General features: G+C 33.5%; 1 non-coding gene across 1 annotated transcript; it reads right to left on the minus strand.

Moving 5' to 3' along the window:
- Positions 1–423: 423 nt before the first annotated feature.
- LOC148546724 (small nucleolar RNA R71) lies at positions 424–531 on the minus strand. Its single transcript, XR_015901281.1, has one exon. It is a non-coding gene; the product is annotated as a small nucleolar RNA R71 (small nucleolar RNA).
- Positions 532–15,167: the final 14,636 nt, after the last annotated feature.

Consider the following 15,167-nt stretch of genomic DNA (forward strand, 5'->3'; position numbering starts at 1 on the left):
AACCTTACAGAGAATCTTGAAAAAGAAGACATGGCCGAAAATAATAACAATGCAAGGAAAATGCTTGGTGACTTTACTGCACCAAATTCCAATTTACATCGAAGAAGCATCTCAATCCCTGCCATTGGAGCAAACAATTTTGAGCTTAAACCTCAATTAGTTTCTCTGATGCAACAGAACTGAAAGTTTCATGGACTTCCATCCGAAGATCCTTTTCAGTTCTTAACTGAATTCTTGCAGATCTATGATACTGTTAAGACCAATGGGGTTGATCCCAAGGTCTACAGGCTTATGCTTTTCCCATTTGCTGTAAGAGACAGAGCTAGAATATGGTTGGACTTTCAACCTAAGGATAGCATGAACTCTTGGGATAAGCTGGTCACGACTTTCTTAGTCAAGTTCTTTCCTCCTCAAAAGCTTAGTAAGCTTAGAGTGGATGTTCAAACCTTCAAACAGAAAGAAGGTGAATCCTTCTATGAAGCTTGAGAGAGATACAAGGAACTGACCAAAAAGTGTCCTTCTGACATGCTTTCAGAATGGACCATCCTGGATATATTCTATGATGGTCTATTTGAGCTATCAAAGATGTCACTGGACCATTCTGCAGGTGGATCCATTCACCTAAAGAAAACGCCTGCAGAAGCTCAAGAACTCATTGACATGGTTGCAAATAACCAGTTCATGTACACTTCTGAAAGGAATCCTATGAATAATGGGATGCCTATGAGGAAGGGAGTTCTTGAAATTGATACTCTGAATGCCATATTGGCTCAGAATAAAATATTGACTCAGCAAGTCAATATGATCTCTCAGAGTCTGAATGGATTGAAGGAATCATCCAACAGTACTAAAGAGGCATCTTCTGAAGAAGAAGCTTATGATCCTGAGAACTCTGCAATAGCAGAGGTGAATTACATGGGTGAACCCTATGGAAACACCTATAATCCCTCATAGAGAAATCATCCAAATTTCTCATGGAATGATCAACAAAATCCTCAACAAGGCTTTAATAATGGTGGAAGAAACAGGTTTAGTAATAGCAAGCCTTTTCCATCATCCACTCAGCAACAGACAGAGAGTTCTGAGCAGAATCCATCTAGCTTAGCAAATATAGTCTCTGATCTATCTAAGGCCACTGTAAGTTTCATGAATGAAACACGGTCCTCCATTAGGAATTTGGAGGCACAAGTGGGCCAGCTGAATAAAAGGGTCACTGAAATTCCTCCTAGTACTCTCCCAAGCAATACAGAAGAAAATCCAAAGAGAGAGTGCAAGGCCATTGATTTAATCACCATGGCCAAACCTACAAGGGAGGAAGAGGACGTGAATCCCAGTGAGGAAGACCTCCTGGGACGTCCAGTGATCAACAAGGAGTTTTCCTCTGAGGAACCAAAGGAATCTGCGGCTCATCCAGAGACCATAGAGATTCCATTGAACCTCCTTATGCCATTCATGAGCTCTGATGAGTATTCTTCTTGTGAAGAGAATGAAGATGTTACTGAAGAGCAAGTTGCCAAGTACCTTGGTGCATTCATGAAGCTGAATGCCAAATTATTTGGTAATGAGACTTGGGAAGATGAACCTCCCTTGCTGATCAATGAACTAAGTGATCTGGATCAACTGAGATTGCCTCAGAAGAAACAGGATCCTGGAAAGTTCTTAATACCTTGTACCATAGGCACCATGACCTTTTAGAAGGCTCTATGTGACATTGGGTCAGGGATAAATCTCATGCCACTCTCTGTAATGGAGAAACTGGGAATCTTTGAGGTGCAAGCTGCCAGAATCTTATTTGAGATGGCAGACAACTCAAGAAAACAGGCTTATGGACTAGTAGAGGACGTGTTAGTAAAGGTTGAAGGCCTTTACATCCCTGCTGATTTCATAATCCTAGACACTGGGAAGGATGAGGATGAATCCATCATCCTTGGAAGACCCTTCCTAGCCACAGCAAGAGCTGTGATTGATGTGGACAGAGGAGAGTTGGTCCTTCAATTGAATGAGGAATACCTTGTGTTTAAAACTCAAGGATCTCCTTCTGTAACCATGGAGAGGAAGCATGAAAAGCTTCTCTCACTACAGAGTCAACCAAAGCCACCACAGTCAAACTCTAAGTTTGGTGTTGGAAGGCCACAACCAAACTCTAAGTTTGGTGTTGGGAGGTCCCAACCTTGCTCTAAACATCTGTGAGGCTCCATGAGAGCTCACTGTCAATCTATTGACATTAAAGAAGCGCTTATTGGGAGGCAACCCAATGTTATTTAATCACATCTATTTTATTTATTTTGTGTTTTATTAGGTTGATGATCATGTGGAGTCACAAAAACTACTGAAAAATAAAAAACAAAATGAAAAAACAGCATTGAAAATAGCACACCCTGGAGGAAAGCAGTCTGGTATTTAAACGCCAGAAACAAGCATCTGTCTGGCGTTTAACGCCAGAAACAGGCACCAAGCTGGCGTTTAACGCCAGAAACAAGCATCTACCTGGCGTTAAATGCCAGAAACAGGCAGCAGTCTGGCGTTAAACGCCAGGATTGCATAGCAAGGGCGTTTTACACGCCTAATTGGAGCAGGAATGTTAAGTCCTTGGCTCCACTGAATCTGTAGACCCCACAGGATCCCTACCACTTCTTCTCTCATCTTCACACCTTTTTATAACACTCTTCCTCAATAAACCTCCACCAATCACCTCCATTACTCCTCCAAAACCATTATACAACCCACCTACACCCACCCACTTAATTTCAAACCATCACTCCTTCCTTTTCACACATCATAACCACCTAAACCCCCTTGTCCGAACCATTCACACACCTCCATCTCCTCCATTTTCTTCTTCTTCTACTCACTTCTTTCTTCTTTTGCTCGGAGACGAGCAAACCTTCTAAGTTTGGTGTGGTAAAAGCATTGCTTTTAGTTTTTCCATAACCATCTAAGGCACCTAAGGCCAGAGACAATCTCATTGAAGAGGACAAGCTCATCACTAAGAAAAGGATGGAGCAAACAAGAGATCATGGATCTCAACAAGAGCATGAGAAAATCCCTCACCATGAAATCCCTGAGATGTCTCAAGGGATGCACTTTCCTCCACAAAACTATTGGGAGCAAATCAACACCTCCCTAGGAGAATTAAGTTCCAACATGGGACAACTAAGGGTGGAACACCAAGAGCACTCCATCATCCTCCATGAAATTAGAAAAGATCAAAGAGATATGAGGGAGGAGCAACAAAGGCAAGGAAGAGACATAGAGGAGCTCAAAAGCACCATTGGTTCTTCAAGAAGAGGAAGACGCCACCCTCACTAAGGTGGACTCATTTCTTAATCTCCTTGTTTATTTACTTTCCTGTTTTTTTATTTTTGAGCTTTATGTTTTATTTATGTTTGTGTCTTTACTATATGATCACTAGTGTCTAAGTGTCTATGCCTTAAAGTTATGAATATGAATCCATTACCTCTCTTAAATGAAAACTGTTTTAATTACAAAAGAACAAGAAGTACATGGTTTCGAAAATTCATCCTTGAAACTGGTTTAATTATTTTGATGTGGTGACAATACTTTTTGTTTTCTGAATGAATGCTTGAACAGTGCATATGTCTTTTGAGTTTGATGTTTATGAATGTTAAATATGTTGGCTCTTGAAGAATAAGGAAAAAGGAGACATGTTATTTGATAATCTGAAAAATCATAAAAATGATTCTTGAAGCAAGAAAAAGCAGTGAATACAAAAGCTTGCAGAAAAAAAAATAGCGAAAAAAAAAAGAAAGAAAAAGAAAAAGCAAGCAGAAAAAGCCAAAAGCTCTTAAAACCAAAAGGCAAGAGCAAAAAGCCAATAGCCCTTAAAACCAAAAGGCAAAGGTAATAAAAAGGATCCAAGGCTTTGAGCATTAGTGGATAGGAGGACCTAAAGGAATAAAATCCTGGCTTAAGCGGCTAAACCAAGCTGTCCCTAACCATGTGCTTGTGGCGTGAAGGTGTCAAGTGAAAACTTGAGACTGAGCGGTTAAAGTCAAGGTCCAAAGCAAAAAAAGAGTGTGCTTAAGAACCCTGGACACCTCTAATTGGGGACTTTAACAAAGTTGAGTCACAATCTGAAAAGGTTCACCCAATTATGTGTCTGTGGCATTTATGTATCCGGTGGTAATACTGGAAAACAAAGTGCTTAGGGCCACGGCCAAGACTCATAAAGTAGCTGTGTTCAAGAATCAACATACTGAACTAGGAGAATCAATAACACTATCTGAACTCTGAGTTCCTATAGATGCCAATCATTCGGAACTTCAATGGATAAAGTGAGATGCCAAAACTATTCAAGAGGCAAAAAGCTACAAGTCCCGCTCATCTGATTGGAGCTAAGTTTCATTGATATTTTGGAATTTATAGTATATTCTTTTCTTTTTATCATATTTGATTTTCAGTTGCTTGGAGACAAGCAACAATTTAAGTTTGGTGTTGTGATGAGCGGATAATTTATACGCTTTTTGGCATTGTTTTTACATAGTTTTTAGTATGATTTAGTTAGTTTTTAGTATATTTTTATTAGTTTTTAATTAAAAATCACATTTTTGGACTTTACTATGAGTTTGTGTGTTTTTCTGTGATTTCAGGTATTTTCTGGCTGAAATTGAAGGACCTGAGCAAAAATCAGATTCAGAGGTTGAAGAAGGACTGCAGATGCTGTTGGATTCTGACCTCCCTGCACTCAAAGTGGATATTCTGGAGCTACAAAACTCCAAATGGCACGCTCTCAATTGCGTTGGAAAGTAGACATCCAGGGCTTTCCAGAAATATATAATAGTCTATACTTTGATTAAGGATAGATGACATTGAACGCCAGTTTCATGCTGCATTCTGGAGTCAAACGCCAGAAACAGGTTGCAAAGTGGAGTTAAACGCCAGAAACAGGTTACAAACTGGCGTTCAACTCCAAGAAAGACCTCTACACGTGTAAAGCTCAATGCTCAGCCCAACCACATACCAAGTGGGCCCCGGAAGTGGATTTCTGCACCATTTACTCATTTCTGTAAACCCTAGTAACTAGTCTAGTATAAATAGGACTTTTTACTATCTTTGGAACATCTTTAGTTTTTATCTTTAGATCACGTTTGGGGGCTGGCCTCTCGGCCATGCCTGGATCTTCATCACTTATGTATTTTCAACGGTAGAGTTTCTACACACCATAGATTAAGGTGTGGAGCTCTGCTGTTCCTCAAAGATTAATGCAAAGTACTACTATTTTTCTATTCAATTCAACTTATTCCGCTTCTAAGATATTTATTCGCACTTCAATATGATGGATGTGATGATCGTGACAGTCATCATCATTCTCAACTTATGAACACGTGCCTGACAACCACTTCCGTTCTACCTTAGATTGAATGGATATCTCTTGGATATCTAATACAGGGGACCGAGTCCGAGTTATTAGTGTCTTCGTGGTATAAGTTAGCACCCATGGATGGCCATTCTTGAGATCCGGAAAGTCTAAACCTTGTCTGTGGTATTTCGAGTAGGATCTGGGAAGGGATGGTTGTGACGAGCTTCAAACTCGCGAGTGCTGGGCGTAGTGACAGACGCAAAAGGATCAATGGATCCTATTCCAGTATGATCGAGAACCGACAGATGAATAGCCGTGCCGTGATAGAGCATCTTGGACCATTTTCACTGAGAGGACGGGAAGTAGCCATTGACAACGGTGATGCCCAACATACAGCTTGCCATGGAAAGGAGTAGGAAGGATTGGATGAAGACAGTAGGAAAGCAGAGGTTCAGAGGGACGAAAGCATCTCTATACGCTTATCTGAAATTCTCACCAATGAATTACATAAGTACCACTATCCTATTTTATATTTGAGTAGTGCTAGGGAGCCAATGGCCTAAGTGTACAATGTGTACAATGGGCTAAATCTTTGGTTTATGAATAAAATGAACATCACCTATACTATACAGAATAACCATCCGGATACCAGGGATAATAAACATCTCATGTTATAAAAAGCTAATTTTGGGTTCACCAAGGTTCGAACTCTTGACCTTCCGGATCTGGAACTCTAATACCATGTCCTGAAACCACTCATCCCAAAAGCGTAACCTGACAAGACAATGTAACACTAATAATCATATCTCTAATACTTTCTAAACCTTCATTGTACACATTGTACGCTTAGGTCATTGGCTCCCTATACTTTCTCTTTATATTTTATTTATCTTTTACTTATCAATTCATAAAATTAGTTGAATCCGCCTGACTGAGATTTACAAGGTGACCATAGCTTGCTTCAAGCCGACAATCTCCATGGGATCGACCCTTACTCACGTAAGGTTTTTTACTTGGACGACCCAGTGCACTTGCTGGTTAGTTGTACGAAGTTGTGAAACAGAATTAAGAACATGAACGTGCACATTGAGTTTTTAGCGCCGTTACCAAGGAAGGAATGATCACGATTTCGCACACCACTTTACTCTTTCATTGTCTAGAACTGAAAGTGCCTCAGCATGCTTGAATTTTTCATATTGGGCTTTATCAAGTTGTTTCTCACATTCTTCTTGTTTGGCCTCGATAGAAACGATCTCCTGGATAAGTTGGTGTTGTTCTTGCTGGGCAGTGGCTAGAGGTGTAGCTATATCAGCTCTTCTCTTCAGAATTTTGGCAAGTTTTTTTATTAATTTGAGCCAATTCTGCTTCAAGTTTTCTCTCTTCCTTATCATAGTGAGCCTGAACAGAAATAGCCTAAGAGATTCTCAAATCAAACTCTGCACAGGAAGCTTTGATTAGTTGAAGGGTTGCAGTATAGCTTTCTGCCTCAGTTCTGATTTTAGTCTCTTCATCTATGGCTTCTTGGAGTTTTCCCTGGGTAGTTACGCTCCTGTGGACAATTTGTTTGAATTGATGGACTATGACAGAGTGTGGAGTAGGATCTGGAAGTTCAAAAGGTAAATTCAAAAGATCAAACAAAAGCTTGTTAAGGTTTGCATCATTAATCCATTCAGTAGGTGGATGATCCAAGAGTTTGAGGAGTGATAGAAGTTGTTCTCGAGCATTAACATTTAGCTTAGATGGAGGACCAGATGTAGAAGGACCAAGGAGTATAGGGGCAGAAATAGGCACTTCGCCTTCTTGGATAGCTTGATTTAGGATGGAGACCAGGTTGGCCAAAGTGGCACTTGTAGGTTCGGTAGAAACTCCCAAATTTCCATATACTTGACCAAGGGGAGTTTGAAATTCAGCTTGTTGGGGAGGACTGGAGGTTCTTTGAGGAGAAGGAAAGGTTTCTAGGACTCTCGATAAAGAATCCGAATCAGGACTAGTAGTCTCAGCAACTTGAGATGGGGAGTCAGAATTAGGGGCCACTTGAAATTCAGACGAAGGTGCAACCTGGATGATTGGAGAGGTATGTCCAGTATTCAAAGTTCACGTTGGTGAGTGTTGAGTATGCTCTGTTGTTAAATCAACCACATGTGTCCCAGTGGGAGGTGGAAACGCGATTTGAAGAGGCTAAACAAATCCTATAACCTGGATGGATGAGAGAGATGTGGATTGTCTTATGTCTTGTTGTTGTTGTTGAGGTGGCTGATCAAGTGCCAGTGGAGAGGTGATTGATTGAGCAGCGGTAGTGGGATGAAATGTGAGATGCAGTAAGTCAAGATTTATTTTGACTTAATCGAAAAATATGTGAAAACGATAAAAGGTTACCAGAATGGGTCTTGTTCTTCAAACAAATTGAAGACCCGAATCTGAATCAACTGTATCCTCTGATTGTGAGGAAGCAGCAAGGATGTTCCGAATAGATTGCTCACTTTCATTAGAGCTCTCACTCGACGGTTACAATTGTAACTAAAGACAAGTTGATATTAAAAGAGTTGCAAATATATATATGATTATCGAAGAATTTCGGTGAAAGAATAATCATATAAATATAGTTACCTTCCTAGAAATTTTTGAAGGTGTCCGTCGACTTTTCCTTAATGGTTGGCGTGAAGAAGCTGTGGTTTTAGCTTTTCTTTTTTGAGTTCTCTTTGGAGAACCCTCAGCAGCAGGGATATCTGGGACAATAGAGCATTTGATCTCTTCCAAGGTACGACTGTACCTAGAATAGTAAGCAGTCCACTTTCGAAGCAAGATTTGGTAATGTATGAACTTCGATCATAAACCAGGTAATTAAAACTCTCTCTCTGTTGTTGATTTTTCAAGAGACAGATATCAAGCTTTCTTTTTGAAGCCAAGGTGATATGGAAAAATGGTTTATTGTTTTGAAGGAGTGGGGTTGGGATGGCTTGTGAGAAGCCCAGTTGCCTGGCTGTAAAATGAGGGGCGTACAAAGTCACTTTGAATCTTTCTTTTTTGTGTTGGGGTAGCCCTGTAGAAATTACTTGAACAACCAGTAAATTCGCCCAACTTCGATTAATAAGTTCATTTTCTTCAGCATCATTTGAAAAGAGTAAGCACTCAAAACACGCAAGACCACAATTTTACCTTTATAATTTTTTATTTTATTAAAGATATAATAATTTATGTATCTATTCCTATCAACTTAAATTTAAAAAAAATATATATCATAATATAACATCCAAACTTTTATGACCTAATAAAAATTTAGAATTTGATCATTATTGACTTTTCAAAAAAAATTTCAGTATAAAATCAATAAAAAGAAATCTTAAAAATATTTTTAAATAGATTTAAATTTTTAAGAGAAGTAAAATAAAAAATTTAAAAATATTAAAAATATTGACCATTTTAATTTATTTCTTACTTTTTTTTATTACATATTTAATGAAAAAATGATAGATGAATAAACATGTTAATGTTCGCGTGTGCCTATTAATCTACTCTATTAGTTATATTTAATAAATCAAATTAACTGGAAATGACTTTTCTAAGGTAGCGTTTAATAGAGAGATAAAGACTGAAAGACTGAGATTGAGAGACAGAGACCGAAATAAATTTTAGTATTTTGTTTGGTGCAAAGTGAGAGACAGAAATTGAAACAAGAATAAAATTCTAATTTAATTTGCACAAAGGATAAAATTGGAATTAATTAATTGAAATGAGGGTATTTTAGGTATAAAATGTTATTAAATTTTCAATCTCTGTTTCTAAAAATTTTAGTCTCCTGTATCTCTACTTTTTGGAGGTACTGAAATACTAAAATTTTAGAAATAGAAACAGAAATTTTAATACCAATCTCTAAGTTAACAAACATAATATTATGTCTCAGTTTTCCAGTCTTTGTTCCAGTACCTCAAAACAAACGTTACCTAAAGAAAGTGGATATTCCACGTATATTCGTCCACGTTTTTCTTTTACTATAACTTTCATATAAATAATTTACATTAAAGTTGTTTTAAAAAGTGTGTCCAAATTAAAAGATAATTTTGTTCGAAGCAACTACTGGACCGCGACGAGTAGTCACATAATTATTACTTTATTTAGTGTATGTTGGGGCCCCAATAACGTTGAAGAAGACATCCAAACCCAAGGATTCACAACACTTGTTCGTTCACTTCTAGGCTTAGATGGACCTACTAGCTATAATGCAGACCAAGAAAAATATTAAAAGATGGACCCAACTAACCTCATCCACCTCCTCGAGATTACAATACACAACCAATTCACAACACCTGTTTATTTGTTGTACGCTTAGATCGACATACTAGGCTCCTCTCCCTCGAGATTGCAATATACAATTACACGATACAATCATGTGAGATAGATGTACCTTAGAATAAAGGCAAATTTTATGGCGTCTATGAATTTTTGTCTAAATTTTGTCTAATTTACTTTTTATAGTATATTTTAATTTTTTAAAAATTATTTTTTTTATATATTTTAAATTAAATAATAACTTTTAATTTTTTTTAATAAATAGATACCATTTTTTAAATACCATAATATTCATCTAAAATAAATTATAATTTATGTATAATATATATTAAAATATAAAACATATATTAAAATAAATTAAATTATATATATATATATATATTTAACTAATTTAAATTAATTTAATAATTAATTTATCAATTTACTTAAATTAATATAAAAAATTTTAATTTTATATTGTGTATGTAATAATAATTTATTGATCATCAATAAAATTTTAAATAAAATTTAAATTTATAATAAATTAATTTTTAATTTATTAAATTAAAAAATACCGTTATATATATATATATATAAACACAGATCCAAATTGTAGGAAGAGGAGAATTTGTTCCTGTAAAAATTTTGAAAAAAATAATAATTATATATAAATATATATATATTTAAAATTTGTTTATATTATGTTTGCTTTTAAAATAAAATATATTTTTTTTGTATTTTATGTTAAAAAATATTTAATAAACTTAATATACAATAATAATTATCTTGTTAAATTTAATTTAGTATACAAACTAAAAATAAATAAATAAATCAACTAAAAATTAGTGATAATTAACTTATAACATTGACTAATAATTAGTTAATAATTAATTGAAACTTTGTTTTTTAATTAAATACAATTTCAATTATTAGTGATGATTTCTTAAAAAAGTTATTTAAGATAAAAAAATATATTAACCATATATTAATATACTGTATTAATATTTTTTATTACAATATTTTTATTATAATAATTATTTTGATTAAAAAATTTTATACCATCAATACCATAATGAGTAAATTTTATAATTGAACAGGAGATAATGAATAGTTAAATAATTGTTTAAAAATACATATAAAAAATAATATTCAATTATATTTATAATAAAAAAATAATTATAAATAATTTTTTTTATTTTGAATACTATAACGTGGATTGTAAATTTTTTTTATTATTTTAAATATTATAATAGGTGAGTGTGTATGTACGCGCGCTTGCGTGTATTTCTAGTTTTTATCCATATTTATAAATAGTTCTAATTTAACATTTTAAATATATCTAAGCTAATTTAGATTGGTCGAGTTAAGAGTGGTCAACTCAGTCATTCGTTTAGATATGTTTTAGAATTCGAATTTTGTCTTATATACATAACAACTCATTGACTAATGACAAACCTTTAAATTGACCTCAAATTTACAATAGATTAATTTTTAACTTAGAGTATAGAATACTATAAAAAAAAAATCCATACTTAAGTTTTATTTTGTATATTTACTGTTAAATTTTTGTGAATATGTATATATGTTATTATATAAATACATAATAATTGACTTAATTGTTAATTTTTTATATATACCTAACATAATCTAAATACATATTATATCCATACATCCATTTAATTTTCTTGATGATTAACACATCCATCGCATACCATCTTTAGAAAAATTATATAGAATATGTGTTCTCGAAGACTAATTAAAAATCTCCGCATAAATGTTATTTCCCATTCATTTGTCTATCATGAGTTCCAGAGCATCTTTTATTTGTTGTTCCAAATTTCTGGCATTATATTCGTATAATATCTAACATTACATTGACACAAACAATAAGAAGAATTTCTATCAAATTCAAACGCAATTACAAGTGTGAATTTTAAATCAAATTTTACTTGTAATTTTTAGATGACAACCTCACCAAGGTGCGGATTAATTATTCTTCCGCCCTCTCCACCTAAAAAAAGAAGAAAAAAAAAGAGTCAGCAACTCGTTCGTCAAATAGACTGTAAAGGGCGAGAGTAATATATATATATCCTTCACATTTTAAGTGAAAAAAGTAACATAATATAATGAATAAGAAATCAACTTTCACAATCTCTTGCTCTCTGTTTCAATCTCCCTGGTTTGCTCGTGTCTTGAACATCAAGATATGTATTGTATGGAAATCTTATCTTAGTCTCAACAGTCTGGTTCAATCTCTCTGGAGTATCTTTTGTTTTCCAACCTAATTTAGTATTTTGTTTTCGAGTAATATCTTCTAATTCAATTAAAAAAAAATAATTAAATGCTTTAGTTTTTAATAAATTTTAATTATTAAATTAATTTTCAACTTTTTTATTTGAGAAATTAAATGCGTTATATGTCAAATTTTCTAAAAAATTCTAGACAAACCAGTTTTTATTTAATCTACATATAGACAAACAATATAATTCGATGAATAATTTGTTTATGAACTAAAAATTGAAACTAGTTTAATAATAATTACTAAAATATTTGACAGAAAATAATTTTTTTTAGATTGATTTAAGATATTATTCTTTATCTTTATTATTATTTCGGTTTTGGTTCCTTTTTAACCCAATTAAGCTAAGTAAATAATATTTAAGTAAAAAAAAGAACAAAAGACATGTAAATCCCAAATTGTTGGATTTATTTATTATTTCATCATCCCTCTTTCTTAATAATCTAATAATTAAATTCAAATTTAGTTTAGCCGTCTATAAAAATAATTTTAATAAGCTAAGTACTGAACCGCTAATAAATCATTTTCGATACATCTCGAATGGTAACTAATAATTAAGATATAAATTACCTTATTATAGTTAGAATTCTAAAATTTCTTAACTTCATGTTAACTTATTAAAAAGATATGTAAGAGCGAAAATATATCTGAATTTATGAAAATAAACAAAAAATTTTAATTTTTTAATATTCTTTAACTAAAATATTTTTTATTTCTAATAGAATTGAATTGTAATTTTTTTATAAAAAAAATTATGAAAATGACTTTCATGTATTAAAAATCAAAATTTTAAAGTTATTATTTATATTTGAGTATGATGTTAATTAAATCATAAAATTCAAATAAAATAGTATATTTGATTTTAGAGGAATGTTAGGGCCAGTAACTTTTGTGATTTATAGCCATCAAATAGCCATCAATGATGATTTTAATGGTGTGAGATTGGTGTGAGATTTCATCCAATAGCTCACTTTTCTTTACTGATTACATACTGGCTAAAATTTAACAAAATTGCTGACTTCTTAGACTTTTCCTTGATTTTATTCTCATTTAATTTTAAATAAAAATAATAATAATTTATTCAACTCAGAATTTGTGATAATAATATATATGTCTATAAATAAATTTAAAATTAATAATTTTCTAAGAATCACTTGACAAATTAGCCAAATAATTAAAAGGTGAAAACTCAGGTGAAGTCGATTTCATGTGAAGTTAATATCTGAGAGCGTTAGATGAAAATTTAGTCAAATCAGTCAAATCGTCTAACGACTCTCAAATATCAACTTCACATAAAGTCGACTGCACCTGAGTTTCCACCTACTTAAAAAGCTACGGATTGAAAGTTTGAAACCCTATGGCCGTTTCTTTTTAAGAAAAGGTTATATCTCTTTCTGTTGAGGTGGGGGAAACACGGGTTGACGGGTACTTTTTTAATTTATTATCTACTTTCCATTTTGATGTGAGAGGCATCACAAAACGACAAATTAAAGTTAAATGTCATTGAAAATTTTAGCGATGCATATTTCGAGATCCGTACAATAATTAACAGCGATATTGTTGGAGTTATTAAAAAAAATAAATATAAAAACCAAATAGTCGGACATAAATTATTTTTTTTATGGACTGCGTGCGTGTTGGTGTATTGGCGGGATATTGGCCAAGGAAAAAAATTATGGATGGGTGCACTCACCCTCAACACGCCGAGAATGTAGTGGCTGAGCGGGAGAGCGAGGTGCCAGCACGCCTGCAACACGCCAGGGGCGTGCTGACTCACCACACAAGGGACGTGTACATGGAGGACCGTGAAGCACAGCAGAATTGACTGCGGAGTTCCAATGCTGCTGCTGCACCACGCGGGGGGCGTGTTGCCAGACCTGCCTGCATGCAGGGAACAGCCCCCCACCCCGAGAACCAGCGCCAGTTATATATATATATATATATGCATTTGGTGAGCTTCTCCTCCCATTCATGAAGTGTTTCTTCCCATCCTATTGAGCTGAAGCCAAAATAAGAGAGAAGAAAAAAAGGAAGTGTGTGTTTGTGTTAGTTAATGAATAGTGGTGAGTTTAAAAAAAATATTAGTTCTAAGGATTAAAAAAAATGGTACGTAATTATCTAGCGCCTGAAGAACATATTATCAATTATTTGGATCATTCTATTTATGTAAGTGGATAAATTTATTTTTTTTACTGTATTTAAAATTTATTTTATTTTTTATGTGTTTCTATTTTTTTATGCATATATATTTTGTAATGAGAATATTATTGTGTAATTTATAAATATTTTAAGAATATAACAATAATTTTTATAAAATAAACGTTAATAATAATAATAATAAGAGGTATAATTTGTTATAATTTTTGTTATTATGAATATGTCGATGAATAAAAAAAAATATTTTGACTTTGTAAAAAAATATATGTTGCGTATGAGTAAGTAAAAATAGTATATTATATTATATTGTTATTAAAAATAATAATATATTATATTATAAAATAGTATATTATATTATATTGTTATTAAAATAGTATATTATATTATAATTAAAAAACTGAAAAAATAAATAATTTGATAAATATTATTAAATATAATATGTGATAGATAAATATTATATTATATTATATTGTTGTTAAAAAATTAAAAAAATAAATAATTTGATAAAATAAATAAAGATTATTAAATAATATGTGATAGATAAATATTATTAAATATTGTTATTGCATAAATATGTTAATGTATATTAAAATATTTATAAGGATTATTATTTAATTAATGTAACATATGTCTTTGTTGATGCAGCCTAACAGGAATTTGTTGGTGCGTAAACTGGATCCGCCACAGACGTGGAATCTGATGGTGGAGAACTACTTACGCGCCACGTCTACCACGTCTCTAGAATTGGAATCATAAGAGGATTTCACCCCATACTAGCTGCTCTGGTTGAAAGGTGGAGGCCTAAAACCCACAGCTTTGTATTGCTGATCGGTGAGGTTACAGTGACATTAGAGGATGTCGCTCATATATTCGGCATACCCATTGATGGAGAGCCTGTCAGTGGATGGACAGATAGTAGTAGCGACTTCGTTCAAAGTCAGAGAATAGCGATATTCGGTCGTGAGCCATCAGTCAGTCATAATGCGAAGTCCTATATAAAGCTAGGTTGGGTTCGACGTATCAGAGACGCAGAGCCGTTGGACACTGAGGAGTCCATCAGGAGATACGTCAGATGTCATATTTTCTGTTTGTTAGGGTCGACCCTATTCACGGACAAGTCGACCG

The sequence above is a fragment of the Arachis ipaensis genome, chromosome B9 (genome assembly GCF_059453495.1).
Source record: "Arachis ipaensis isolate K30076 ecotype BB chromosome B9, ASM5945349v1, whole genome shotgun sequence".
Classification (NCBI taxonomy): Eukaryota; Viridiplantae; Streptophyta; class Magnoliopsida; order Fabales; family Fabaceae; genus Arachis; species Arachis ipaensis.